Below are 4,435 nucleotides of genomic sequence, written 5' to 3' on the forward strand. Positions count from 1 at the left end.
CAGGGCAGAGTCCTTCTGGTATAGCTACTGACTTTCTCCAGCAGTCTTTTATGTTAGCTCCTTTATTCAGGTTTTCCTCCATCTCTCTTTAGTCCCGAGGGTTGCTCCTGGGTCTCACACATACTAAATACACACTATACATTTTCAAGTGGTTATTCTGTGCAACAAAAGTGTGATTAAATTCCTTCTAAAATGGATCTGCATTTCTTCTGCAAAGTGCCCCCACATAATAAGCAAGTGTGTGTTAATTTGCTGGGTTGGAATTTCCTAGGCCTTGTGAACAGGAGCTTTAAGACGTCAAGCCCTTCCTGGTCTTTTCCTTTCTCTCAGGAAATGCTTCCTACGGAGGTTTTCCTCCTACTTCTCTAGAGTTGCAAGACCTGACTTCACCTGTTAGCTTTGTTTCCAGCTTCCACATCTTGGGGCTGTTTATTCAGTATCACACCAAACCTCTAGCTTTCAGTGCCTTCGCCCAGCAAGAATCTTGCCAGAACTCAGGCTTCATTTTTTTTTTTCTCATTTCTAATTCATTCTCTCTCTCTCTCTCTCTCTCTCTCTCTCTCTCTCTCTCCCTCCTCCATTTTCTTTCAACTTTCAATTACTTAGCTTTCATATAGCATTCTAGATATTTGTAGGCAAAAGATTTCTGTGTTTTGATTGTCTGTTCGCAGTGCTGGAAATGGAGCCCAGGGCTCTGCACATGCTAGATAAGTGCTCTGCCACTGAGCTACTTCCTCTCTGCACAGGAGTTTGGTCCTAATCTACCATTTTTTCAAATTATTAAAATATCAAAATAAATATTAAAAAAGAACTTACTCATTTCAGTTATGTACAGATCTTTGCATGTTTTTTAATAAGCACATGCCTCTCCTTTTCTTAATCTATTGGACATCGCAGCACAGGGTGTGCGACGTTTCTGTATTCACTTACCTCACTATTTGTAGGTCCTGGTTTTTTGTTTATATTTGGTGTGTGTGTGTAGGTCCTGTTTTAATATGATTTCTTTCAAACTTGACCATAGACATGAATGCTGTTATAGATGCTGATGTTACAAAAAAAAAGCCCTGTTGTGGTGCAGTTATCTGGGTATGTTCATTATTTTCACACCACTGTGGTCAAACACCTGACAGAAACAGCTTAAGGGAGGAAGGATGCACTTTAGCTCATGGTGGTGAAGCAACAGTGGCAGATGACTGTATGGTGGCAGGCGTGGGTGGTCACTGCTTGTTATGTGGTATTGTTCAGGAAGCAGAGTTTGGGCTGGAACCTGGGCTGAGCTGTAACCCTCTCTTCCCATTCTTCTGGCTCTTTGCCTGCCAGCTAGACCCCGAGTCAAAAGGGTTCTACAAGCTCTCAGAATAGTGCCATCAGGTAGAGACCAAGTTTTCAAACACATGAGCCTGTGGGGGACATTTGACCTTTAAAACAACATTCTTCCATTTCATAATGCAGAATGTATTCAGTACCACTTCAAAAGACCCCATAGTTTTACAGTTCTGATGCTGTGCAAAAGTCCCTAGTTCAGTCTCCTCTCAACTTCTCAACTGTGAGGCAGTTTCTCAACTGTGAGTCCCTGTAAAATAAAAACAGTGAGTCACACAGTTTCAATATACAATGAGATAGAGTAAACATTCCCATTCCAAAAGAGAGAATGGGGTATACAAGGAAAGACCCCACTAAACGAGACAGAAAACCAACAAAACAAATGAAAACCTGGAAACAATGTGTTCAGAAGGCAGGGCACGGGGCATCATCTGGATTCCAGTGGTCCTGGGTAGCTCATTCCTACAGGTTCTACCTGCAATACAAGTGACCTCTCTCTAGGGCTGACTCTACTCTGCCTGCATAGATGTTCTGTGGGCCTGGCCTCTCGCACATCCCGGGCTCTCCACCACAACTAAGGCTTTACAGCCCCATGCGATAGCTATGCTATCTTGAAATTTCCTCTGCCAAACAATCTATTATTTTCGAACCTAGCCTTGCTCAAAAATTTCAGGACGTGACAGAATGCAGTCAGATGCCTTGCCAGAGTGAAACACAAATGAACTCTAGCCCATTCCAAATGGCGTCAGTGTGAAACCTCACCAGCACATTTATGCTCAGAACTCTGTGGTATTCTGCTCTTCCACACTCCCACATTAAAGGCCCATTATTTTTTGCTCTGCCTACAGCATTCCAGGGCTTCTCTAACTTGTGGACCCCAACTCTCCCACATTCTTCCTGGCATAAGAACCACACAGTCAGGTTTATCACAGCAGTGGCCTCATTTCTCAGTGCTAATTTCATGTATTAAGTACTTTTCTGTCACTTTTACCAATACCTAACAGAAAAAGCTTGAGGGGAGTAAGATTTCTTTGGCTCATGAGTTGAAGAGATAACTGTCCATCATGGCAGGAAAGGCAAGGCAATGTGTAGCAATGTGTGGTTCTGTGGGAGCTTGTGATACCTGCTTTTTGCATGTGCCAAGCAGGACATAGAGAACTTCAGCCTGGATACAAGAGTCTAGCCTTGCCTCATATGCCCCCACATCTGCCAGTTAGGATTTATATCTAAAGGTTCCATAACCTTCCAAAGCAGTGTTACCAGCTAAGGACCAAGTATTCAAACACGAGTCTGTTGGGGACGGTTCACATTCAGATGATGATCCCAGCATGCTTTTGTTAACATTTGTAATGGTTGTCAAACTGGAAACACAAAATTACAAATCGTTCTTGAAGAGATCTATGGAGTTCCAAAACATTTGTGTGGGTTGATGGACCTGGTTTTAGAAAAATTGACCCCTTTGCTTAGCTCCCAGGTTTATAACTGTTAAGATTTAGGAAATATTCTGTTCTCCAAATCCAACTCAGGTGATGGATTTTTCTATAATTTGGGGGAATGGGCTTAAAATTATACATACTATATTAGTCAGTGTTCTCCAGAGAAACAGAACCAATAGGGTGTGTATATGTGTGCTCACACACATATATGGAGAAACAGAGGAAGAGGGAGGGAGAAACAGAGAGAAAGAGAAATAATTATTTTTGGTCTTTTTGAGACAGGATCTCTCTGTACCTCCAGCTGGTCTGGAACTCACTAGGCAGATCAGACTGGCCTCTATCTCACAGAGATCCACCTGCCTCTGTCTCCTGAGTTCTGGGATTAAAGGCATGTGCCACCATGCCCAACTTGAGAGAGAAAATCTTAAGGAATTGACTACAATAGTAGAGTTAGGCAATGCTTCTAAATCTGGTGGGACAGGTGAGCAGGCAGGAGATTCAAGGAGGAGTTGCAGTTAGAGTCCAAATGGGCATCTTCTGGCAGAATTTCTTCTCAAAGGGGGGAGGTCAGTCTTTGTTCTACTAAGACCATCAACTTGCTGGATAAGCCACTTCCCCCGTGATATTAGGCCATCTTCTTTACTCAAAGTACAATGATTATCATGCTAATCTCATTCAAAAATACTTTCATAGAAACATACAGAATAATTTTTGATCAGTATTTTAGATAATATTTTTGTTCTTTGAAAGTTTCAGACATTTGTACAATGTGTATGGATTATATTTACCCACCACCACTGCCCCACCACTTCCCCTTCCACCCCATCTTCCTCCCAACTTCATACCCTCTACTTTTTTATTGTTATTAATAACCTCTGAGTCAGTTTCTGCTACCCATATGCACAGGGTGTGTAGCCAGCCACAGGGATGTGAACAGTCTACCACCAAATGTTTCTGAGGGTTCGGCAGAACCAAGCTGACACATGAAACTAGTCTTCATATGCCATTACGGATTTTACCCATTACTTGGCTAACCATGTGTTTTTGTCTTTCTTGTCTCCTGGGCTTGCAGTGTCTGGCATAGCTCTTGGAATTCAGTAACTGCAGGATATATGTTTATTTAATGAATTAATAGTAAAAGGGTGAAGAAGGGAGATAAACAAAAGTGCATTTTACTTATCTGACCCTGAGGAGGCATGTGCTCCCAGAATTCTTAAAAAAAATCATTTGCAGTACAATCATAAAACCTATACTTTTTTCAAATCAGATACTTAGGATATGATGAACTAACCTCTACTGAGGGGCTATTGCACTAGGCACAATGCTAGATGTATTCATGTTTCTTGTTGGTCATAAGGTGTCTATATGCACTGTCCCCACATACACCTTTTAAGATAAGGTCTCCGTGTGTAGCCCAGGTTGTCTTTGAAAACTCAAGACCTTCCAGCTTCCATTTCTCTTTACTGAAGTTACAGGCGTGTGCCACCATGCCTGGCCTAATGATAAGGTATTTATTTTGACCAACAACTCTTACCTAATCTTCCTGGAGAAATAGTAAGGTATGATTCTTTGTGGTTCAAATTGCCTCTGAAATCCAAAAAAGTAATTTCAGAAATTAATTTAAGAGCAAGACAGAGAGGGAGAGGGACAGGGAGGGGGAGGGGGAGGGGGAGGGG

The sequence above is a fragment of the Nannospalax galili genome, unplaced genomic scaffold, assembly GCF_000622305.1.
Source record: "Nannospalax galili isolate Female #2095 unplaced genomic scaffold, S.galili_v1.0 scaffold162, whole genome shotgun sequence".
Lineage (NCBI taxonomy): Eukaryota > Metazoa > Chordata > Mammalia > Rodentia > Spalacidae > Nannospalax > Nannospalax galili.